At 39.3% G+C, this 27276-nt stretch overlaps 1 long non-coding RNA gene across 1 annotated transcript in view; it reads right to left on the minus strand.

Annotated features, from left to right (window-relative positions):
* The window catches only part of LOC145505984 (uncharacterized), a 107367-nt gene extending 85032 nt beyond the window's left edge, over positions 1-22335 (minus strand). Inside the window, exon 1 of the long non-coding RNA XR_014053434.1 lies at positions 22231-22335. This is a non-coding gene — a long non-coding RNA (uncharacterized LOC145505984). The remainder of the gene's footprint in view (positions 1-22230) is intronic.
* Between the last annotated feature and the right edge of the window lie 4941 nt (positions 22336-27276).

The raw sequence follows: 27276 nt of genomic DNA on the forward strand, positions 1-27276 counted from the left end.
AGGTTCCTCTGTCCATGAGAATCTCTAGGCAAGAATACTGGAGTGGTTTGCCATTTCCTTCTCCAGGACATCTTCCTGACCCAGGAATAGACCTTGGGTCTCCTGCATTGCAGGCAGATTCTTTACCAACTGAGCTACAAGGGAAGATTATTTGCAGATGACATGATACTATGCATAGAAAATCCTAAAGATGCTACCAGATAACCTAAGAATATATCAATGAATTTGGTAAAGTTGCAGGATATGAAATTAATACACAGAAATCTTTTGCATTTCTCTATACTAACAATGAAATATCAGAATGAGAAAATAAAGAAACAATCCTGTTTTCCATCACATGAAAAAGAATAAAATACCTAGGAATAAATTTACCTAAGGAGGCAAAACACTCATACACCAAAAACTATGAGGCTGATGAAAGAAACTGAAGATGACACAAACAGTTGGAAAGATATACCATGTTCTAGGATGGGAAGAATCAGTATTGTCAGAATCACTATACTACCCAACAATCTACAGATTCAGTGCAATCCTTATCAAACAGCCAGTGGCATTTTTCACAAATCTAGAAAAAAATCTTAAAATTTGTGTGGAAACACAAAAGACTCTGAGTAGCCAATGCCATCTTGAGAAAGAAAAATGGAGCTAGAGGAAATCAGACTCCCTAACTTCACTCTGTACTACAGTCATAAAGACAGTATGTTACTGACACAAAGGCAGAAATATAGATCAATGGAATAGGATTGAAATTCCAGAGATAAACTCACTTACCTACGGTCACCTAATCTATGACAAAGGAGGCGAGAATACACAATGGAGAAAAGACAGTCTCTTCAATAAGTGGGGAAAACTAGATAGTTATATGTGAAAGAATGAAATTAGAATGCTTCCTAACACCATATACAAAAATAAACTCAAAAATTGATTAAAGACCTAAATGTAACACTTGATACTATAAAACTCTTAGAGGAAAACATAGGCAGAATCCTCTGACATAAGTTGCAGCAAGATTTTTTAAGCCATCATAGAGTAATGAAAATAAAAACAAAAATAAACAACTGGGACCAAACTAAACTTAAAGGTTTGTACAGCAAATAATAATCAAAAATAATAACACCCAGAATGGGAGAAAATATTTGCAAATATTTGCTAAGTGACCAACAAGGAATTAACCTCCAAAATATACAAACAGCTCATTCAGCTCAATTAAAAAATCAATCCAATAATAGGAAGATCTAAATAGACATTTCTCCTAAGAAGACATACCATACAGATGGCCAAGAAGCACATGAAAAGATGCTCAACATTACTGATTATTAGAGAAATACAAATCAAAACTACAATGAGGTATCACCTCACATCAGTTAAAATGGCCATTATCACAAAATCTGCAAACAATGAATGCTGGAGAGGGTGTGGAAAAAAGGAATCCTCCTACACTGTTAGTGGGAATGTAAATTGGTACAGCCACTATGGAGAACAGTATGGAGTTTCCTTAAAAAACTAAAAATAGAGCTTCCATATGACCTAGCAATCCCATCCCTGGGATAATACCCAGAGAAAACCATAATTTGAAAAGATACATACACCTCAATGCTCATTGCAGCACTATTTACAATAGCCAGGACATGGAAGTAACTTAGATGTCCATCAACAGCAGAACGGATAAAGATGTGGTCCACATATACAATGGAATATTATTCAGCCATAAAAAAGAATGAAATGTCATTTGCAGCATCGTAGATGGATCTAGAGATTGTTATACAGAATGAAGTCAGACAGATAAATACAAATATCAAGATATCATTTTTATGTGGAATCTTAAAAAAATAATACAAATGAACCTATTCACAAAACAGAAAGAGTCACAGATGTAGAAAACAAACATGGTTACCAGGAGGAAAGGGCGAGGATAAGTAGGGAGATTGTGATTGACATAAACACACCACTAAATATAAAATATATAATAAGGACCTATTGCATAGCACAAGGAACTCTGTTCAGCACTCTCTAATGACCTACATGGGAAAAGATTCTAAAAAAGAGTGGATATATGTATAACTGATTCACTTTGCTATGCACCTGAAACACAATGTTATAAAACAACTATACTCCAATAAAATTTTTTTAAAAAATAGCCTACTGACTTTACTTGCTCACAGACTTTACCTGCCCCTCCAAAAATAGAAACATGTTCACACTAAAACCTATTTGCAAATGTTTATAGTGGCTTTATTCACAATCACTAAAAACTAGGAAAAAGCAAATGTCTTTCAACAGGTGACTGGATAAACAGATCATGATACATCAATAAAATAGAATACCATTCTGTAACAAAAAGTATGTATTTTACTGATACACACAACAACATAAATAAATCTCCAAAAAATGATTGATGCTAAGTGAGGGGGGAAAAAAAGCTAGACTGAAAAGGCTACATATTGTCTGATTCCATTTCTTTGATTTTCTGGAAAAGGTGAAACTATAGGAACAGAGAACACAGTGGTTGCTAGGGGTTGATGATGGGAGGAAGAATTGATACATGAGCTGTATAAGGAATTGGTGGGTGATAAAACCATTCTGTATCTTGGTTGTATTGGTAATGATATGACTGCATGCATTTGGGAAAACTCAGAAATATATACTAAATAGAATGAATATTAATACATGCACATATAAATAAAATAAGAGAAAAGTAAGTGGATATAACTATCTCTGAGTGTCTTCAATATTAGAAAGAAACTTATCACTGGGATTTGAATGATCTTTATGAAATAAAATGAGCTGGTTTGACTACATTGTCTTTAAAGTCCATTTTAATTCTGAAATTCAATTATTCTATAATTTGATATTGTATAGATACCTCCTCACCATATAGGAGGACAAATAAAGGAGATCAATTTTATTTTTACTGATAATGATAATGAAGATGACATATTCTCTCTTTGAATAAAGTAAGTATAGCAACTCTTCTTAGGTCCAAGTCTTTATTATTCAGAGCAGCATAGAACCTGCACAATCACATGCTAAATATGGAAAAGAGCAAGATACTCCTCCACATTTTTAGGTCTTTCTGTAGAGTTTTTCCAATGGTTTTTATTTAAGAATTTGACTCTTTTATCTGAATAAATATAATTTAGAAAAGCTATCTTTTTTCTGGGTAAGCATTATGTTAGTCTTAGGTTCCTACATAATATTTTTGAAATACTAGTGTAGAGATAAATTAGACCAAACATAGCTTTTACTAATTCTTGACAAATTAACTTCAATAAGAACTCAGTAATAAATTACAGGAAAGCATTTAATCTACTAATAAGCCCCTTTATTATTTTATTTAAGATATTTACACAGTTTTGACATTAATATTCAGAGGATATGCTGAAGAGTTCTCAGAAGTAAATTTACCTAACTGTGTAAGTGAGCTGTGAACCAAAGAGAACTTTCAGAGGATCAGAATAATGCCAATTTTGATGATTATCTAGTTCAAACACTTCAATTTACAGACCAGAAAACTAGATACCAAGGAAGGAAAATGACTGGGTTTGTCAAGCTTATATGCCTTACACACTGATGGAGCCAGAACTTTAGAAATCAAATCAGACAGACCAGCACTTGCAAATTTTAACAGCTCAACATAGAAATCTCAGGATAGCTTCAATTAAGTTGACCAAGGCACTTTGAAATTATTAGTCTTAATTTTTGGTTTTGGAGTCAAATCACCAACAGTATTTAATAACTGCCCTTTTGCATAGTCATAAAAATAAATCAGACAAAAATCACTCAGAACTTTAATGATCACATTAAAATGATCAAAAATTAGATTTTGTGTGAACTTATTTCACTTTACTCTCGTTTTATCCATTTACCACATATTTTCATCTGGTAATCTAGCAGGTAATTAAAGTCACATATGTAATTTTGTACTCTTTAATTTCAGTGCCCTCTTCAACACCTCTGAACTGCCTCAGTCATATGATGGAGATAATAATTCCTACATACTGAGGTCAGAGATTAATAGCCCCAGTTGTATTCATGCTGAAGGTCAGTTCTTGTCTGAATACATCTGTAGAATCTACCAAGTAACCTCAAATACAAGAAAAGGAAGTTATTCAAACACAGAATGACTCCTTGTGCCTGAGCCTGTTCCAAGGGCAGGGTTGAAGAGACAGTGCTGTGCTTCTGCTAGTAGGCTGACAAGTCACACCAGCATCTTTGAGGGAGGGCTCTAATAAAGAGAAGGTTAAAAAGTTAATCATTTCCCCCAAATCTCTGCTATTAGGGGACTTTCATAATTCTTTTTAAATTGAAAAACACAATAAAGTAAAAGCTGCTTATAGTTTCATCACATGAAAATTATGCAATATAAATAAAAGATGTGTTGTAGTTCCTCTCATTTCCAACATCCTTTTTAGCCTGCCTCTATCCCTACTTATTCCAAGTTCATTCCTTGAGGAAACCGTGATTAACAGTTTGTTGTATAACTTTAGACACATGCACAGTTTTGCATTGAGGTCATGCTATGCTATTGAACTGAAACTGCTAAAAATATATCATAGTCATGTTTTCAGGTCAGTATTTATTTTTAATAGTTCCTAGTATTTCATAATTTTTTCAGCCATTTATCTATTGATAGACACATGGGTCATTTCCAATTTCTTAACGAAAGGTTCTGGCTAAGGAGGAGGTTCTAGCTCAGGAAGAATTAGAGAAGCCTCTTCCTGAAAGAGGCTATTTGAAATCACATACAAAATACTCATGAAATGAGCAAATGGTAAGGAGAGATTCAAGGAAGGCTGAAATTATAGTCAAACCAAACCTAACTCTACCTCAAGCTTTGTTGTGAGTAATAAGATTACACATATAAAGCATCTAGTGCTATGTTTGGCGACATAAGAAGTTCAATAAACATCAGTTTCCTTCCCACAGTTCTGTAAGTGCCTGTGTATGACAGCCAACTATGTGGAAGTATTTAAATTCCTGAGTTTGAGGCTGGAGGGGATTGAAGTATCCCAGTACCATCCTAGAAGCCAATGATCACCAACAGATAACAAGTGTCCCAAGATAAAACACGTGCCTTCTTTCCACACAACCTCAGTGTGATGATCTCGCCATCCTGGGGAGTTCTCCAACATGCCCAAAAGAGATGGACAAAGGTAGCCTTTGTCTCAAGTCTGTTTCTCAAGATTTCCATCTGTTTTAACAGTGTATTTCAAAAACAGTTTTTATTTATTTATACTTTAATTTTTATTAGAGTATAGCTGATTTACAATGTTGTGTTGTTTTCAGGTGTACAGCAAAGTCAATTACTTATATATTTATACATATATCTACTCTTTTTTAAAAGATTCTTTTCTCCTATAGCCCACTGTTAATCAGTCACTAAGTCATTTCCAATTTTTACAACCCCATGGACTATAGCCTGCCAGGCTCCTCTGCCTTGGGATTTCCCAGGCAAGAATACTGGAGTGGATTTCTATTTCCCTCTCCAGGGGATCTTCCCAGCCCAGGGATTGAACCTGTGTCTCCTGCATTGGCAGGGGGATTCTTTACCCCTGAGCCACCAGGGAAGCCCTATAGGCTGTTACAGAGTATTGAGTAGAGGTCCTTATGCTAATACAGCAGATTCTTCTTAATTATGTACTTTACATATAGTATTAATAGTGTGTATATGTCAAGGATTTCTATTTTGATGCCCCAAGAACCACAGTCTCTTTATATTTGTTACCCAAGGGACCTTGGGCCACCATACCAGGAGGATTCCTAGGAACTTTGCCTGTTATTTTAGAGTTCTGAAAATGAACATTGCTGTATATATACACATGAGAAGTTTTTCTATAGAGAATATATTATCTCTAAATGTTTCCCAAACATGTATTGATATATTGCTTATATATTTATTATATCTCTCATCTCATTTAGTATAATTGGTTTCTTTCCTGTTTCCTGCATTAGACTATAAAATCCTTACTGGCAGAGACCTTCTCTACTCTTCACCCCTGAACTGCAAGGGACTTGAATCAAACCTACCAAGCCATGTATCTGAAAGAACACGGGGTGGAGAATCATATCTGGGTGTTACTCCTAACTCTGTTAATAACTTGCATCTGATCTCAGAAAAGTCTCACCTCCTGTCTGGATCTGTTTTCCTCATCTTTAAAACATCTTTACAGTAAAGGAACAGAATGAATCAAATGTCCTTTACAGTCCCCTCAAGCTCTAACATTTGATACTCACAACTGATATCTGTCACCAGGAATCATGATAGCAAAACAGAAAAATGCTTACTACCTTAATATAGATTGTCACTACAATATACATTTTAATTAGTAAAAATGAGTTTAACTTTTCTTATTTATACTTGTATATTTCCTAAATTCACATCAGCTACACAGAAATTATTCCTAAGCGCGGGCTTGTACAAATGGCTTTGCAACAGGTACCACTTATCAGTTGACTTTCATTATTTTCTTTTTTCAAATGGTGCCTTTTCTTGACCTTCCCCTTAATTCCAGCTGTTTCTATACTCTTACCTTGGCTAATTATTCTACAATCACTTCAAAGTATTACAACTATCACTAAGATTACTTCTAACAGTACTTTTTAATAATAATTGAGATAATATTTTTATAATGCTTTAAACTTAATCATGGTCTTTCACACATATCTCATTTGAATCTTAGAAGAAGTATGTTAGAGGGATATAGTAGATAATACTACATTCTTGATTTTACTGCCGAAAACCCTCAGCTAGAGAGATTGGATAAATCACCCAAGTTGCAAAGCTAAAAACAAATGTCACTGCATCAAGTAGCAGTAGTGTTAGCCGCTCAGTCGTGTCTGACTCTTTGCGACCCCAGCCCACCAGGCTCCTCCATCCATGGGATTTTCCAGGCTAGAACACTGGAGTGGGTTGCCATTTCCTTCTCCAGGGGATCTTCCCGACCCAGGGATTGAACCTGGGTCTCCCACATTGCAGGCATACTCTTTACTGTCTGAGCCACCAGGGAAGCCAACAATGAGTTACTCCTTCCCTATCAGTGGCAGTTAAACAGAGTTGGATCGTTAAAGAAAATTCACAGGACCCAAATGACAAAGCTTAAGCAGACAAAAGACACAGAAGTAGTACAGGATTAACAGCACAACCACAGGATCTCACAGAAAGGGGCCTGGGGAGGCCAGGTCCTCACTCTCTCAGGGCTGTAGCCGGATAAACTTTCTCTCTCTAGTGACAAATGCACAGAACAACTTTAAAAAACCTCATCTGTGACTATTTTCATTTTGCTAATCACTTGGACATAATCCTGCTATGTACTAGCTCAACACCAGAGCCAGAATTCTGAAGAGCTCAGTAAAACTAGGTGCAAATACACACACACACTTTTCTCCAGATTCAGATTACATACATTAAATGTGTACAGTTTTTAATGTCAATCGTATCTCAATAAAATGGTTTAAAAAAGACTAATGCCATTATCAAGCTTAAGCAGTACCTACAGCTGCCACTAGGCAGTACCAACAAGCCAAACATGTATACAGGGGCAGAAACAAAATGAAAAGAAACAAGAAAAGAAAATGATGACTGGATACAACCAAAATTAGTTAAATATTTCCTAATTATTTGTAAAAGCCATATATGAGATAGAATCAGTCTGGCAGGGGACGAGGAAATATGTGTCTTCTGATTTCACATTATGATATATCCCCACACATTCTGCTAATTTAAACTTTTAAAGCTCTTGATTCAATGTCTCAATATCCCTGAAGGAGAAATATCACATATGCAGTCATCAGGCAAATGACAGACATTAAAAATGAGAGTAGATGAAATCACCAATACACATTTCTAAATACAAGTCACTGTTCTATTGATTCTACCACTGTACAAACTTTAACTTGGGCCTCACTCCAACTCTATCACATTTATGTAAGTCAAGCTTGAAAAGCAGATATTATTTACCATTCCTTCCCTTGTTTAGTGAAGGAGGTTGAGGCTCAAAGAATGAAGTTGCCCACAATCATAGCACTAGCAGAGCTGGAATTCAAATCCTGATCTAACTTCAAAGACTTTTCTCTTTAAACCATAAAACTGGGAGACAAGTTTCCTGAATCATTACTAAATTTATTTAAGATTTCCTTGGAGAAGGAGGAAAACAAAATTATAAATATAAACAGTGATTATTATGTTTATCTATTCCTTTCAATGGTCAGGAACCCTGCTAACACATTTACAACCATCTAGGGAACTGTTGTTGGTTGCCTCCTGGCATCATATTCTCCCCCTTTCCCTGGAACAAGATTCATATTTTTCTTTGAGGAATTGCCTCTCCTAGAGTCTTCACATGGTGGTTAATGTGGATTTGACACCACCCTCAGCTCTGGAAGTGACCCTTATGTCTATCATCTCACCCTTTTTGCCCAGTGATTGTTCAGAGTGTACTCATGAGCTAATTCTGGCCTTTGAGACATTTGCTGAGGGCTTCTTGGAAAGAAGGTTCTTCCTCCTTCCATGGGAATTACCAGAAGAGAACTCTCTTCTTTTAGATAGTGGGATGTGAAGGTGTAAGGTCTAGAACTGCCATGACCATTGTTGCTTCCCTGAAGTAAGACAGTCTGAGGCCATAGCTGATGCAAGAAGGGAAGACACAGCAAGAGATTTGTAAAGAAATGCAGCTAGAGGCCCAATGAAATTGTGAGTAGCTGGATCAAACCACACCTGAAGCTGGACCTATTTCAAAACTTTATTTCCCTTAAACTATCTTGAGTTTTCTATTATTCACAATCAAAGGCATCTTAACTGATTCATATAAGCACTAGCATTTATCCCTGTTTTAAGAAAAAGAAAATGCTGCTGCTGCTGCTTCTGCTAAGTCGCTTCAGTCGTGTCCGACTCTGTGCGACCCCATAGACAGCAGCCCACCAGGCTCCGCCGTCCCTGGGAGTCTCCAGGCAAGAACACTGGAGTGGGTTGCCATTTCCTTCTCCAATGCATGAGAGTGAAAAGTGAGAGTGAAGTCACTCAGTCGTGTCCGACTCCTAGCGACCCCATGGACTGCAGCCCACCAGGCTCCCCCGTCCATGGGATCTTCCAGGCAAGAGCACTGGAGTGGGGCGCCATTGCCTTCTCCGAAAAGAAAATGAGGACTTAAAAAATTCCCCAATATTCTACCATTTGTAAGAAAATTTGAGCTTTCTGGCCCCCAAGCCTGGGGGGTTGGGGGGATATGCAGGAAGTTCCCCAATGGCTCAGCAGGTAAAGAGTCCCCCTTCAACACAGGAGACACAGGTTCAATCCCTGGGCCACGAAGATACCCTGGAGAAGCAAATAGCAACCCACTCCAGGATTCTTGCCTCCTCCTCCCATGGACAGAGGAGTTTGGCAGGCTACAGTCCAAAGGGTCACAAAGGGTCAGACACAACTAAGCACGCAGGCATGGCATGGCCCCCAAGCCTTAGCTATTGATTACAAATTACAACTTTCGCATGCCAACATCCCAAAGAAGGGAAATGCCTCTTTCCCTTTGGCTTTAGCTAGGAGCTGCTGTTTAGCCCTTCTCCTTAATATTCACAGTTTCTAGGGAACTCTTTAAAGAGCCTCTTTTGATCACATATGCACTGGACTAAGATGTTACTAGATTGATGATGTGAACTCCCAGGTGCAAAAAAGATTGTATTATTTGATTTCAAAAGTGACCTATTAGAATGACTTCAAGCTCAGGAACCAATTATGTGTCTTCACTATGGATTTCTGATTGTTTCCTATGCTTAGACACAGTCATTTCTGGATCTCTGGTGATATCACAGAGTATTTGTCTAGTCATTGACATTGCCAGGCAAAGCAGAGTCAAAGGAAACATTGTGACAGTGGCCTTGTAAATATATGGCTCATAGCAAACTTCCCAAGAGGGTAAGAGGGTCATCACAAACAAACCTACAGCATTATTGAAATACCTGCATGATCCCAGTTTAGAACTCCTGTCTCCACTCACATTCTACTTAGAAAAGAGTCCCAAATGTCCCCACCCCCAACTATGCTCAAACTGTTTTCTGTCCACTTAACCAAACCTATAAAATTACCCTTTGTGACAGTACAAAACAAGAAAAGCCTATGGAAGGGAAGTTCATCAAAACAATTTCCAGTGGGATCCACCAAAAAGACTTTTCGGGAAGTATCTTCTCACAAAGTACAATAACAATAAGAGGGCACGTACACCTCTCGGAAGCTTAACTCTCTGTTCTCTGTGGTGGAAATATTCTGTTGCACTTATCAAACTTGTTATTCAAGTTTTTTTTTCACTATCAATCTGACATTTTCTTTCTTTAAACATCTCCACCTCTATAGCTCCCTCCCTGTACATGGCCTCGGCTGTTAATAGAATTTGAAAGGTATACCCCAACAACTGGGCTTTTGATGTGGGTTTTGCTGCATGGTTTTCTTATTGACTGTTCAAAATAATTTCAGCAATTTTTTTCAATCATTACATTTGGTTTTCTGTTTGTACTTTAGAATCGTTCTCCCCAGAGAGTGGCAAAACAAGATGAGTCTCTGCACTTTTCCACCCACATGACAGCCAGTCACGGGGGGGGAGGGGGGAGAAGAGGGGGCGACGATAGGAAACCCTGCAGAGGCATGAGTGGAGGAAGATGCAAGATAAGGCTCTAAATGACACCAACACAGCTTCTCCAGGAGGGAGAGAAATAATACCTCTTAGGGGTTTTCATATGTCTCTATAGAGCAAATCCAAAAGCCTACAGATTAGTAATTGAACCCTCCCTTGTCGTTCAGTCACTAACTGGTGTCTGACTCTTTGCAACCCCATGGACTGCAGCATGTCCTTCACCATCTCCCAGAGCTTGCTCTAACTCATGTCCATCAAGTCGATGATGCTATCCCACCATCTCATCCTCTGTTGCCCCCTTCTCCTCCTGCCCTCAATCTTGCCCATCACCAGGGTCTTTCCCAGTGAGTCGACTCTTCATATCAGGTGGCCAAAGTATTGGAGCTTCAGCTTAAGCATCAGTCCTTCCAATGAATATTCAGAGTTAATTTCCTTTAGGACTGACTGGTTTGATCTCCTTACTGTCCAAGGGACTCTCAAGTCTTCTCCAGCACCACAGTTCAAAAGCATCAACTTTCACACCCATACATGACTACTGGAAAAACCGTAGCTTTCCTACTGAGTGATACTCTATAAGAACAGTTATTATAGTCTACTAAGTTCAACTGTTGAATTATGGACAAGTCAGTTGACTTTGTTACTTTCATGACAAACACTGGATAGAGAACGTGTCTGCCACATGACCATCAGGACTGCTGATCCACCTCTTTCCAGAGCCCTACTCTGCTGAAGGAGCAACTGGATTACATTTTAGCCAGGTGTCTCACTGGAGGCACATAGAAGAGTCCATCAGGAGAGGTCACTGCTGAGCCCCGAAGCTCCTTGATGAGCTGTGAAGATGTGGTTCATGGACACAGACCTCAAGTAGAAGAGCAAGATAGACTCCTTCTTAGAATTAGCGTCAATGCTATGAGCAACTTTGGAAGTCACTTAGTACAAAACCCTTATTTTCAAGTTAAAGAAATGAAGACCCAGAGGTTAAAGTAACATGCCTAAGGTCACAACTCTAACATATTCAAGAGCAAGAATAGAACCTAAATCCACCTTTTCCCCCTGCCATGCCTTGCTTCTTTTTATCAGTTTTGGCAACTATAAATCAGATTATAAGACTGAATTTCATAAAATATAATCTGAAGATTTGGAAGAGAAATTAAGGTCAACTGATCAAACCTTCCTTGCTGAAGTCTATTCTATAATATAACTCTTAATTGCTGTCCTGTTTGTGCTTGTATACCCTCAGTGTTGGAGAACTTACTACACCTCAAATCAAAATGTTCTATCTACGGAGAATTGGTTTAAAAAAATTCTTCCTTGGACTTTCCTGGTGGTACAGTGGATAAGAATCTGCCTGCCAAGGCAAGGGACACAGATTTGGTCCCTGATCTGGGAAGATTCCACATGCTGTGGGGCAACTAAACACATGTGCCACAGCTACTGAGCCTGTGCTCTTAGAGCCCGTGAACCACAACTACTGAGCCTGTGTGCTGCAACTACTGAAGCTTGTGTGCCCTAGAGCCTGTGCTCAGTGACAAAAGATGCCACCACAATGAGAAGCGCTCACACCCCAACGAAGAGTAGCCCCCCAGTTGCAATTAGAGAAAGCCCATGCAAAGCAATGAATACCCAGCACAGCCAAAAATAAATAAATTAAAAAAAAAAAAAAAAACCTCTTCCTTACATTGAAGAGAAATCTAACTCTTTGCAACTCCTCCTCACCTCCCCACCCACAGCAAGGCCCCATGGGCCTTAGTTTTTTGTCTGGAGTCACATAAGGAGCAAAATTAAACCTTCTTACATCACAGTCCTTTAGTTACTTGAAGATGTCTATCATGTCTATTACTCTACTCTTCTCCAGGATATACACCCTAATTCTTTTAAACTCTCTACTTAAGGGTTCCAAATCTCGTCATGTGTCCTGATCATTTTACACTGGACATGCCAGTTTGTCCAGGACACTCCCACAGGGGACTTACGGAAATAAACGTGAGCTCCAAGTACAATCTAGTACAGAAAGGAGAAGATCACTTCCCTTGTTCTGGTCAACAGAGCAGTCCCTGGGACCACATTTAGGTCAGCAATATACAAATGCTCTTTCTAACTTCCCTCTACAGCCTTCTCCCTAAAAAGGATAAAATATCTAAATGTTATCATCCACTGAACAGCTGTGGATTGTCTAAGGACATTCAGCTGTCCTTAGAAAGCTTTCAATTCTAGACCAACCAAATCCAGATCAGCAGAGCAGAAAGGCAGTCTACGAAGATTATAAGAGAAAAAGGGAAGCCAGTTAACAGCCAGTTAAGACAGACTCTTGTCAGTTTTGCGTGGTTGAAAGTTGCTCCTATTAGGCAATTGATAAGTGAAGGAATTTATCAAAGAAACCTTGGGCATCATGAAATAAAAGCAGCAACCAGGAGTGATATTAGCAACTTCTAGGATTTATTAAAATATGAACCCATACCCATCTATGCCACATTATTGAGGCAGAAGTCTGTGTAAGAGGATGGGTGTTGGTAGGCTTCTCAAAGTCTCTTCCAGCCTGTTTACAAATGTTAAATCACTAAGCTGCACTTCAAGACACTATACTTGGAAGTGACGCTGTAACATTAAGTCCCCCCAAATGACAAAAATTTACAGGATAATGTGAAATTGACTAATTCTTAGGACAAAGAGTCTAACCTGTAAAAACATGAAAGGAGACCATTCTGATCATTGACAGAAAGACAGTATCATTCTGAAATAGATGATTTCTCCAGTACTTAGGCTTCTTAGGCCTCATTCCCTTAAATCCCAATGGTCCCAAGAAAACGGTCAGTGTTTGAGTTAAATGCTCTATTGGGCGTTTTTAAATTGTTGAAATGTCAAATGAAATGATCTTCATGTGACAAATTCATACCATGTGTCTAAAAGATAACCTGAATGGTGGTGAAAAAATTCAGCCCTGTGTTTTTAAATGCTCTCTTTGTAGGTAAAAGGAAGACCAAAGAGGAACTCTAAAGTCATCATTATTTTTGCTTCAAAAATAAAAGTTTCAAAGTCTACTGTTGTGTTTTTAAATTTTTTATTTCATTTATTTCTAGGGGGATGTTTGTAGTTTACTTCTAGCCCATGAATTTCATTGTATGTTCAAGCAGAGTCATATCTATTATGTTTTACTTTCATATTTATATTTAAGAAAGTTCCCATTTCTGATCATGATGTGTAAAATACAACTAGAGAGACAATTGAACAGGGAAGGATCTTCATGTGTAATTTGGTGTGACCTGGGAATTAATGGAAGTATCATGAACTAAAAAATAGCATGGAAAACTCCACTAGAAAATATCTAGGTAAGTGAGACTGCTTTGGACTGCCTAACTCCAGCTTTACAGAATGTCCTCATAAGATGGAAAAATGGATTTTCACAATGGCCCAAGAAATTTTTGCTGACAAAAAAAAGTAATATCATAGAGAACTTGCTTTTGAAAGTCAATATAACTTATTTGGGAATTGCTTTTATAGTTCTTTTTCTCTGGATAATATAAATGTATTTGAATATATAGATTCTGGCTCTACTTCCTGTCATCTAAGAATGATCAGCGTATACTCATGGGTAAACCGCCCCCCCCCAACACACTTCCATACTCAGGACCAGCAGGAGAGCTTGCTTCTACCCCTTCTCTATTTTATATGCTAAAGAGAAGGGCATGAGGTTCCTGCAAATTAACTTAAGAGTGCTGTCTATCATACTTCCTTGCTAATAATTGCCCAGAACGAAGAAAACAGCTGTTGCTTGGCCAAATGTCAAAATTTCTGAATTCCACTGCAGTAAGTATACCTGTGAGTGAAAGAGCATATTTTCTTTCCTGCCTAACAAGTGGGGGAGGGGGCAGAGGGGGATAGAGTTAGATTTACTTTGCCTTAGCAAGAGTCAAGCAAATTTTGCTCTATCATAATCAGTAGTTCTCCAACTATAAGGGCTCTGGAACCACTCAGAAAGCTAGTGAAAATGCACAGGGATATTTGACTGAGTAGGCTGGGAGAGAGACCTAGAAGACTGTACTTGAAACAAAATACTACAGGTGGTCCTTGGTCCACACTTCAAGATAACCCATTCTAGAACCCCACTACTCAATAGGTATACACAAAAGAGCTCCAAGTGGTCCATGAATGATGGCTTGTTAATGAAATGTTTGGCACAGATAGAGATTACTTTCCTTTATCTCCTCCCACTCCTCCTTCTCACCACCCTTGCTGCTTTCCCCTTGGTTTCCTTCTGCTCTGTCTTTGCATTCTCAGCTGTGAATCATGGAAAAGCATAAGAAAAGTGAAGAAGAAGAAAGGGTAAGCAGAAGGGAAGACCTCACTCCTCTTGACTTTCTGAGCACCAGACTGTCATTTGTTGATGTCCTCCTTAAATTCAAGAATTTTCCTTAAGTCTGGTACTGATACAATTTTCTTACCTTTCAGTTCCATGATTTCTCCTTTCTTTTTCTTCGGCTAAAAGCTTTGGAATATCCACAAGCCAATAAATTGAGAGGTGAAAGGAAACTCCATCTAACACATTTATTACTTGTTAGCAGCTTGGAGAAAGATTTACTGAAAGAACTGAAGCTAGAGAATAAAAATATCAAGAAAAAGATTTATTGACTCATTCTTTCACTTATTCTCAACATCCATATTTTTTTTGCCAGGGCATAAGAAAATTAAATGGTTTTCATTATTGTTAAAGGATTGTTCAAGAAATAATTAAAAATAAAGAAATCAAATCAAATAGAAGACTAAGAAATGTTTTCATATCATCAACTTTGTTTCTCATAATCTAAAGCTGATGGATCTCCCTTCATTTACAAAGAATATCTTTACTTAATTCACTCAAGCAATCTTGGATCAACTCATTAAGCTCCTGACCAAAACAAATGAAGATGAGTTACTTCACCTATCTTCAATTCCTCTAAATCAGCAATTCCCAACCTTTGTTGACACCAGGCACCGGTTTTACGGATGACCAGTTTTCCACGGATAGAGGGGGATGGTTTCTGGATGATTTGAATGCATTACATTTATTATGCACTTTATTTCTAACCTAATGCCATTGCTGATTTGACAGGAGGTACCCTGTCCACAGCCTGAAGATTAGGGACCCTACCTCTAAGTCATTGGTCATTAACATGGTATTCATAGATCCCAAGGAGCCCATTGATGGAATAGAGGGGATTCCTGAACCTGAATGGGGAAAACAAAAACGCATCTTGATTTTTCATTAACTTTGAACTGGTATTTAACACATCTTCTTTTATGATTGTAGGAAATAAATCACAGTAATATTAGCCATATCTGTAGCTATCAGAGATCACCGATATCTTCCTTAATACATTAACAGTTGTACAAACGTTGAAACAGTGTTTACATTTATCCCTATGTTAACCTAAAATACTTTGCAGACATGCTGATATCTTATTTAAAATGTTAACATATTAATATATCACAAATTTTCAAATATATCAATATCCATACTTCAATACAACTGATTTCATTGTAATTTTATGTTCTTTGTTTCATATCTATAAAACGGTGTTTTAAAAACAAGTCCATAGTGTAAGAAAGTTAAAGAACTCCAGCAATAAATCCTCAATATTCTAATTCTGTGTCAAATAATGTTTAAGCAAGACATATTAGCTTAGGACTCCATACAAACTCCTTAAGTGAGCACAATATTATGCCTTTGAATTTTGAAGGATCATGAATGTGAGAGAAAATTACTCATAGGATATTTCTGCAGACATGTCCATTTCTTTACTAGTCTTTATAATAAGACTAAGTTAATTTCTCTTGGGAATTCAATACCAAAAAAAAAAAAAAAACTCCAAATGGATTTTTATGATTCCCTTTATCAAATAACAAGGACTATGTCTGTTTTTTTAGTTATTGTTTTCCTAAGTCTACTAAGATCAGAGCTAAATCTAGTACCTGATTTTCCGACAATATCATACCAGTTTTGATGTAAAATTGTCTGTCTCCCTTTAAAATAGTTTGTTAAACCGTTTTAGCTGGCCTATGATAAAATTTGGAAAAGACCCTGATGCTGGGAAAGACTGAAGGCAGGAGGAGAAGGGGACCACAGAGGATGAGATGATTCGATGGCCATCACTGACTCAATGAACATGAGTTTGAGCAAGCTCCAGGAGTTAGTGATGGACAGGGAAATCCGGCATGCTGCAGTCCATGGGGTCGCAGAGAGTAGGACACGACTTGGCAACTGAACAACAAATGCTGTAACTTTTAACAACTTAAGAGTTGTTAAAACTTTAATTATAAGTTGACATAAAACATTTTTTGAAGTAGGAAAGGTGAGAAAGACGAACAAGTTTTTCTTAACGGTTTTGAAGAAATATTTTAAGTCCTTCCATCTAGACATTTTCCAAGTTCTTTCCTATCCTGGGGAAAAGAAAGTTGTTTTGTTTTTTTTTAATATGGTCTTTACTTCCTTCATTTACCTTCTAGACACTTTCTGAGTCAGTGCTCATGAGCTCTGCAACCCCTAATCATCTGTCAGAAACAAAGGAGCTTCTGCATGGGACGATATAAGTTGTTATGTTACAGGGCCTCAGTAGGCCATGACCACCACAGAAAAATTCCACCAGTCTTGATAGAAATAAACTGCCCCCAAGACATTCCAGTGATTCAGTTCTCCCACTTTAATGAGCTGTTATGCAAATATTCATGAACTGCAGAAGGACTTTGCCTTATACAGAATTACACAGGAAACCAGCATCTGATTTTTTAAATCAATGTAATTGCCACCCACCCACTACACCATTCCTCCTTCTCCCAGCCTCACTCCCATCCTCCCCACAGCCCAGGTTCACTCACCTATTCATAGAACACCCCCAGGACTTTCCAAGTTTCCAGAAAAAAAAAATATATCAAAGGAATAAAGGTTCTGAGACAGAAGTGTGAACCCAAGTGGGTCATTTCAAATCAGGAATGAGAGTCCTTGAGACTTCACTCTAAATGAGGCACCTATTGTCTCCACCCACTAAATGTGGACTTTGGCCTGACTCACTGAATTGAGAGGAAGTAATGAGTTTTCTTAGTGAGTTCCTGGTAAAGAATAAAGACAGCTACAGACGGGAGGTAGATGGGTCCCCCCAGGGAAAGCACTCCCTGTGGACAGAAACTCCAAAACATACACAGCAAGACAAGAAAGGAACCTGGGCCCTGCCCAGATAAAAGATAAGAGACTGTATAATTCTCAGAGCCAAGGAAACATTCTAGGCTAGAAAGCTCTTTGGAGGTCAGAAAGGAAGTGATACTTAGTCTACCCATAGGCCTCCTTGCCAGAATCCATCTTGGCTGAGAGATGTGCACACGCACACACATGGGAGAACCCTGAGATAAACCAAATACGGACTCAGAACCAAGCAAAGCAAGATGATTGGCCAAAGAAAATCTGGAACAAATACCCCATAAAAGTGACTTAAACTGCCATGAGGCCATGACCCCAAGTTTGCTCCTGTATCTAGCAACACATACTGTACTATGTTTCCTCCTAATAAACAGTTTACTTATTTCATTACTTTCTGTCTTTGTGGGAATTCTTTTCTGCAAAGCTGAAGGGCCAGGGCCTTGCCACTGACCTAGTGGTTAAGACTAGGTGCTCTCACTGCCATGACCTGACCTTGAACCCTGGCCAGGAACCAAATCCCTGCTTCAAGCCGCTGCAGGCCGAGGCCACCAAGACCAAGCTGAGCACTATAACTTCAGTTCTGCCCTTGACCCTCTGAAGACCCTAGACATTATCTTTAGCCATCAATTTCCCCACATGACTGAGCTCTCCTTAGAGAGTACTCTTGACCTCTTTCAGAGTAAAACCCATAACCATAACCCACAGTAGAGTTTGACGTATGGAAGCAAAGGGCAGGAATGGTTTTCTGCTTATGGAGTAGTAGTCAATTGAAAAAAAAAAAAAAAAAAGAGGAAAAAAGGCAAAACAAATCAAAATACTAAGGCTGAAGCTTAATTTCAAAATTGTCCTTGCATAGTATCCTTAAAATCTATCATAATGATGTGAGTTGTACCTTAGAGTTACAATTTTCTATAAAAATGCCATCCTTAAATAACTGACAGATGCCTCTCAGGCATTCAGAACACTGAGAAGAACATTAAATCCTTCAACAAAGAAATAGTAAACAGCTTTATTCCAAAATCTGGGAACCACACAAGTGCCATCAACAAGACAATGGAGAATCAACTTTTAGGGCATTCATACAATGGAATGTTAGTCAGCAATAAAAGGAGTAAACTGATATCTACAGCAACTTGAATGAATCTCATAGGGATTGTGTTGAAAGAAAGCCAAAAATAGGCAAAAGTGAAGTAATGTAAATCAGTAAATGGTTACCTTTGGTGAAGAACTAAGGAGAGGAGCATGAGGAAAACTTTCATGGATAATGAAAAAATACCATATCATTATGAGTGGTGGTTACATGGGTGTACATAATTGTCAAAATCATACTGAACATTTAAAATCTTTCCTCGTTTTATGTAAATAAAAGAAAGAATTAAATAGAAAGAAATTAAATTAAATTAAATTAAATTAAAAAGAGAAATTAATTAAAAGCCAACTTTAAATTAATTAAATTAAATTAAAAAGAAATAAATAGAAAGAATTATTTCTTTTAGATCATATGCCCATCTAAAAAAGAAAAGGAAATGAAAAAGAACAGGCATAGTCTTTGTGGTACAACAGGGAAAGACTGATAATACAAAAGAAAATAAGCAAATTGATAATTACATGAACAGAATGCAGTAATAGAAAATAATAGAGGGACCTCATTAGTGTGGTTGTGGAAGGTCTTTCTGAGAAGATAGCCTAAAGAGCCAAAGGATGAAAAGAAATAGCCTTGTAAAGAGCCACAGAGCAGCATTTCAAGTAGAAGAAATGGCATGTGCAAAGGCCCTGAGGTAAGAGAGAGTGGTGGTTGCAGCAACTGAAGGGGCCAGTGTGGCTGGCACTTAGTGGACATCAGGGAAGCTAGCATGAGATGAGGCTGGGGAGTAGACAGGCACCAGAAAATATTGGTTAGAAAGGCCATGAACAAGAGTTTGGATTTTCAATTTCAGAGTACTGGGAAGTCATTGAAGGATTTAATACAGGTGAACATTGCTGAGTCATGTCCGATTCTTGCTACTCCATGGACTGTAGCCTGCCAGTCTCCTCTTGAAAAGAAAAAGTTAAAATTTTACATAATCTCCTTCTCCTTCTGCCTCTGTAACTCAGCTTGCTTCTTGCAAAGTCTGGATCACGTATGTCATGTAGTCTCAGAAAGTGGGGACTCAATACTAGGAACTGGAGCTTATCTCACTCACCGTTGTCCTGCTCTTTGCAATCACTCAGCTCCTGCAAACCCACTTAATCATGCCTGTCCATGTATAAAAACTCTGTAACCCCTTTGTTCAGGGCGCAGAGATTGGAGTGTTAACTCCTCCAGGCCCATCAGCATAATAAACCTGAGTTCTCCAACTCTCCTTGTGTGGTGCTTGGTTTCTCGAGTACTGGTTTCTGCAACACTCTCTCCAAGGGATTTCCCAGGCAAGAATACTGGAGTGGGTTCCATTTCCTTCTCCAGGGGATCATCCCAACTCAGGGGTCAAACCTGTGTCTCCTGCATTGCCAGGTGAATTCTTTACCACTGGATCATCAGGGAAGCCCAATACAGGTGAAAAGTGGGATTTATTTTTTTTAAATATCACTCTGGTTGCTGGACTGAAAATGGAGGAACACATGAACTATGTAAACCAATTTCTCTCTTAAAAGTTATTAAGCTTTTTCAGAATGAATTTAGTTTTTCAATTACATAAAGCTATTTTATTCTATCATATTAGTCTTCAGGGCTTGGGTGTCAAGTGTAAAAGAAGCATAGTTCTCTACTCCATGAAACCGATTTGTCTTTTTCTGATTATTCCATTTTATCCTTCAGCCCAAAGAGAAAAGTAAAGTATTCAAATACTCTTGACTACAGAATGAAGCTTGTCTGTTAGGAAAATGCAGCCTCAACTGTTGCTGGTTGAAACTTCAGGAGAGGGACACAAAGAGCAACTTTAAATGAAGAAGTTATCCCAATCAGCCAGTCCTAGCTGCTGAATCAATGAGTGTGCATGTGGGGAGAGGCATGGACTTCAAAGCCAGATTACACTCTCAAGTATTCTGCAGCTATCTTTTTTTTAAAGCCTAGGTTAGCAGAAAAGAAAAAGGCAATGCTCTCATCTCTTCTCCCCCGCACCTCATCCTCCAACCTCATCAAGAGGACACAGCCCAATCTACAAAACTAACATGGAAAACAGCCATCAGACCTGCAGCTAAGAAGCCCCAGAGACAAAGTTATTTTATTCACCAAGGACTCTGCAAACACGCTCAGGTTTTCTGATGAAGCACTACTTGGAACAATGAATAAGATTCCACCCCAGGGGGGTTGCCTGACTAAACAAAAAGTAAAAGTTGACAAATAGAGGGAAAGAGTGACACGCTCAGATAGCCTCTATCTGCAGTGGAAATCAATGCTCAGCAAACTGTGAGGTGGGAAAATACTACCTAACGGGAGCGATCAAAAGAAAAAGCTTCAGCTGTTCAGCTTGTTTTCAGCCTGTCAGCTGAAGCAGGTGTCTTCTCTCAAAAATCCGCAGAGCAGGGAATACCCATGGTGACCCCCGCCTCTTCCTCCCACTCGGAGAGAGAATTCTGACTTGAGAAGAAACAGATTTCTCCAGTATCTTTAAAGCACTGAAATTTTTTAAAAAACCAAACACACACAGGTGAAAAGAACAATGAGGCAGTCTAATCAAGTTACAAGCAGGAAAAAAAAAAAAAACAAACAGGCAAGTCAGGGAAAATGAGCTCTAATTATAAGCACATTTGGAACCTGATTCTGGCCAGGAATACTTTTTTTCCAGTAAGCCACCAACCAAGGATCTTCATTTTCTCAATTATGATATTGTCCAAGCGTAAGTCATTTCGATGTGAATTAAGTCCTAGACACAATACATGCCAGTAGTTTTACCCCTAAAACCAACCGCTGATTTATTTACTATTGAGATCTGTGGTCTCCCCTCCCTGCTTTCTCGCTTCATACGCAATTCTTTTTAAATATTGTATCTCTGTTAATTCTTGGTTCCAACAGACTCTTGGAAAAGCCTTAAGGCTCTCCTAACTTAAAACATGAAGTTTAAAGTCAGTATGTTGCTGTTGGGATGGCTCAGTGGTAAAGAATCTGCTTGCCAATGCAGGATACTCGGGTTTGATCCCTGAGTCAAGAAGCTCCCTGGAGAAGGAAATGGCCCCCCACTCCAGGATTCTTGCCTGGAGAATCCCATGGACAGAGGAGCCTGGCACACTACAGTCCGTGGCTTGCAAAGAGTCAGACACGGCTTAGCAACTAAACAACAACAAACTTAAAACATGATGTTTAAACTCGGTATACTTAAATTCAAAGTATTTTGAATTTACCTAAGGGAAAAACATGTTAAATACTGCTTGTTTTGATTTAGAACCCAAGCACCTCCATAAGATTCTAAAATGAACACAAGATAATATTTTAAAAGTTTCTAGAGCAGCCAAGCATTCAGGAAGCCTCCATACCTCTTTCAGGAAAGAAGCCAGCGGCGTTGGAGGAGGTCACGGAGAGGACAGGGCCATCAGCTGATCCAAGAGGTAGATCCAGGCAATCTGAGCCTTTTCACCCCTTTCTCTGATCCTTGAGGCTTATATCGGCCCACCATTCCCACAGCTGGAACCGTTTTCAAGGATGCAGCCTTGGGAGGGTTAGGGGTTATTGAGACCATCTGGATTAAATATGTGACTGAATGTCATTGAGGCCTCAAAAACTTTTTAAAAAATATATTCTTAAATATATATATTCTTGTATTTGTGATAGTTTTGTTAATTTGCTTTGTTCTTTTTTAGTTGGAGGATAACTGCTTTACAATGTTGTGTTGGTTTCTGCCATATGACAACACAAATCAACCATAAAATATATATGGGGTTTCCTAAGTGGTGCAGTGGTAAAGAATTCGCCTGCCAATGCAGGAGACGCAAGTTTGATTCCTGCGTCAGCCAGATTCCCTGAGGAGGAAATGGCAACCCATTCCAGTATTCTTTCCTGAAGAATCCCATGAACAGAGGAGCCTGGTGATGTCCCTGCTACTCTCTCAATTCGTCCCACCCTCTCCTTCCCCCACTGTGTCCACAAGGCCGTTCTCTAAATCTGTGTCTTATAAACTTTTATAGCACATGGCAGGCAGGTACAGAGAGCTAATCAAATTGTAGCATCCAAGACAAGCCCTGCAAATTTCCTTGTTTGTTAAACCTACTACCTACCAGGCTGGAATGGTCTGCTTGTTTCCTCAGTCTCTCCTTTTCCAACATATAGGTGGCCTGTTCAAGAACTAACAGTTAATTTCTAGCTCTCCATGTAAAGAGGAGTTGCTCAAAAGTGCCTGAATTTGAATCCTTGGGAAGTAAGAACGGGAACAGCCTGAATGGCAATTTTACTGTCATACTCATTTTCTTTCACTTTTTAAAATTTAATTTTTTTATTGAGGTATAACTGGCATAATATTATATTAGTTTTAGGTAGCCAACAAAATGATTTGATGTATATCTTGTGAAATGATCTCCATGAGTTATTTATTTTATAACTGGAAATTTGGACTTTTTGACACCTGTCACCCATTTCATCCATTCCCCACCCCCTCCCTACCCCCTCAAAACCATCAATCTGTTCTCTGTATCTATAAGCTTGGGTCTTTGGGGGGGGGGGGTTGTGGTTCTCAGTGGGGGAAGGTGTTTTAAAGGAGGCCAGAGAAGCCCTCACTAAACTGAGAAGGTGGTGGAACACTTTTATTTAAAAGCTAAAAAATAAGGACCAACACCTAAGTGCTAGTTTTTGTGGAACCGTGTTGGGAGGTCTTTGAAATCACTGCTGAACTAGCAGTACAGGAGGCAGGGAGCACCATGCACAATATTTGGGCTATTTCTGCACTGGAAGTCCTAAGCCTGGATTCCTTGTAAAGTGTGCATGACTCTAGTCATTTCCTTCTCAGCGTGGCTGAGCTTCGGGAAGGCAGGCTCTGGGAAGTAACTGACAACCACACAGGGAAAACAACCCAAGAAGAAGCCAGCTTGGTAGGAAGCAGAAGGGAAAGGTCCCCTAGGACCCATCTGGGCTGTAAACTCATGAGGCAGGGTGCTCAGGGCTGGTCCACTGGGATGACCCTGAGGGATGGAATGGGGAGGGAGGTGGGAGGGAGGGTCAGGATGGGGAACACATGTACACCCAAGGCTGATTCATGTGAATGTATGCCAAAAACCACCACAATATTGTAAAGTAAATAGCCTCCAATTAAAATTTTAAAAAAATCAACACGAACCCTGAAGTCTACCCTCACTGTGAGCTTTCCAATATGTGAAAGAATCATACTGTATTTTCTAAGGACATCTGAGTCTGGGAATGCTGCAAACTTGCTGGCAAACCATGCTGATACAGACAGTCAGCATTAAGCAGAGGATTTTTTGGGGGTTCCTCCTATATGTCAGACACCATGCCAGGCCCTGGGTCCACAGTGGTGAAAAGAAAAGGAATTCCTCCTTATGGAGTATACAGTCCAGTGGGGAAAACACTCTCTGCTGCTGCTGCTGCTTCTGCTAAGTCGCTTAGTCGTGTCCGACTCTGTGCGACCCCATAGACGGCAGCCCACCAGGCTCCGCCGTCCCTGGGATTCTCCAGGCAAGAACACTGGAGTGGGTTGCCATTGCCTTCTCCAATGAGACACTCTCTAGCTACACAAAAATACTATCAGAAAATTCTAGTGTGCAAATCCTGGGGACCGGAGTTGCTGATAACTAGGGAGTCTAACAGAGTCTGAGAAATGAGAGGTTTTCCTGAAGAAAGTGATGTTTAAGCTGAGACCTGAAGAGCAAATGGGAGTTGTTCCAAGTCAAGACTGTATGTGTGGGAAGCTGACGGTGAGGGAGTAATGGTTGGTAATTTCCAGGTAAAGGGATGGCCTGGAAGCAGCAAGAAACTGCCATCCGTCTTATTTAAGGAACTGATAACCATCAGGTACTGCTTGGAGTGGGCTTTCCTGGTGACTCAGTGATAAAGATCCGCCTGCCAAAGCAGGAGATGCAGGTTCCATCTATGGGTCGGGAAGATCCCCTGGGAAAAGAAATGGCAACCCACTCCAATATTTTTACCTGGGAAATCCCATTGACAGAGGAGTCTGGTAGTCTACACTCCATGGGGTTGCAAAAGAGTCAGTAGGAAGTTGGCAACTAAACAACAATTGCTTGGAGCAGAGAGCCTGGGAGATTCACTTGGGGCTGGAGGATAATAGTCAGTGTAGCTACATGGGTAGCTTGAGGCCAGAGCAGTAGGTAGGCCGTGTTACAAATCTGAAGCTAGGGCTTCCGTGGTGACTCAGTGGTAAGGAGTCTGCCTGCCAATGCAGGAGACAGGGTTCGATCCCTGGTCCAGGAGGATCCCACATGCCATGGAGCAATTAGGCCTATGTACCACAACTACTGAGCCTGCACTTCAGAGCCAGGGAGGTGCAACTACCAAGCCTGTACACCCTAGAACCTGTGGTCTGCAATAGGAGAAGCCACCGCAATGAGAAACCCATGTACCACAACTAGAAAGTAGCCCCCACTTGCTGCAACTAGAGAAAAATCCGTGCAGCAACAAAGACCCAGCACAGCCAAAAATAAAAAGTAAATAAGATTAAACATATAAAAAAAGAATTTGAAGCTAAATTCTTAAGTCAGTAAAAAGCCATGGTAAAGGAGTGAGTGGCACAGTCAGGTATATGATTTTAAAAGAATATTTTATAAGAGGGTGATGAATGGATGGGTGGAGTTCAAGAGTGCAGCAGAAAGGCAGGCCAAAAAGGACCAGGAGGGGAAAGTATCTAAAGGGATGGAAAGCATATAAACGGTGGACTTGATAATGGCTTGGATGTAGGGGTGAAGAACTAGTCATCAGCAATGACTCCAACATCTCTGGCCTGGGAAAGAAGGGAGAAGGCAAGGCTGTCTACTGAAGTTCAGGACAGGTAAAGTAGAGGAGGTGACAAGCAGGGGGAAGAGGTACATGAGAGACCAAAAAAATTGACTCTCTTTGTAGAAAATTGCGCTGGTCAGTGATTCAAGCGGGCTCTGGGGACCTAATTTACAGCAGTGAATCCGGGTAGTTAGAAGAGTCAGACACAGAACTGAGCCCCCAAGATCAACACACACACCTGACCCTTGTGGTTTTCCAGCTGACTCAGTGACGCAGCTGCATGTGGGGACCCACCGTCACGCTGCACGTCCTCTTTCCTGAAGATCATCAAGATGACCACAGCACAGGGACTCTGCACTGCTGAGATGACTGGAAGTGATCTTCAGTGAGGTCAAAAACTAAAGCTGAACCTAAAAAAGTTTTCTGTCCTGCTGCCTGGGTTTCTCACGCTCAGTACAGGTTATGTCTCTCCATGAAAAGTCACATCATCCAGACACTCTATCGTAGTTCATTCTGTTTCAAAGGGCATCACTGGCCTTCTCAGCACGTGATTGTTCATTGGCCCTGCTGTTCAGGTCCACACAGGAAAACAGAACAGCCCTAGAAAACGCCTTGGGAGTGTCCACTGGCAACGATTAAATAACATGTGTATACTGTCAACTGGGAAAAACCTATGTCACTTATATTTGCTGCTGTATATAGTTAATAACTACTGATCACTATATAGAAGATGCAGGGACATGCAAGTGACCTGAATTGTATTTTCCTTGAGAAGGAAAAGATTAAAAACAACCATCAATTGTGTTAAAGTGTTACAAAATTCCTCTAACCAAGCTACCTAAAAGGAGTGCCCTTATTTATTGCATATGTTATTTGGTCTCTAATTGGATTTTTAATTTGGTAGTGGCTAGGGAGGGAAAGAGGTTCTGGGCTTTGGTTTTTCTTTCGTCCTTTTTTTTCTTTCTTTTGAAGTGCATGAGGGGCACACAATGAAATGTTGTCTTCATGGAAGAAGATATCTATCAAATGAAAAACAAACAAACATAAAAACCTCTGTTCACACTACTACATATAAAATAGATAAACAACAAGAATTTGCTGTATAGCACAGGGAACTAAACCCAATATCTTGTAATAACCTATAATGGAAAAGAATCTGAGAAAGAATATATATGTATGTATACATATGTGTATATACATATATACAGACATGCATATAGGTATATATAACCAAATCACTTTGCCTCACACCTGAAACTAATACAATATTGTAAATCAATTATTCTTCAATTTAAAGAAAATATTCATTTAAAAAAATCTTTTATTGTCCAATAGCTATAACCATAGCATTATAAGATAGAGAAGGATGTCTGACTGATTGATTGCTCTAACACTACTCACTATTTTCCTCTTTCTGCATAATCTGTATAATCTCTGGCAATTATGGTAAAAAAACAACACCAGAGCTGTCAAGATGAATCATCCATCCCCCTAATTGTCTAGGAGTTGACAGAAGTTACCAAAATCAACTCTGATCTAAGCCAATCTACTTAGAGCCCTTGTTCGTTATAAGGGTTTTTGAAACCTTAACCAAAACCTATCTTCAGAGCAGACCACAGTACAAC

Source organism: Giraffa tippelskirchi, chromosome 5 (assembly GCF_054371585.1).
Source record: "Giraffa tippelskirchi isolate mGirTip1 chromosome 5, T2T-mGirTip1v1.2.pri, whole genome shotgun sequence".
Lineage (NCBI taxonomy): Eukaryota > Metazoa > Chordata > Mammalia > Artiodactyla > Giraffidae > Giraffa > Giraffa tippelskirchi.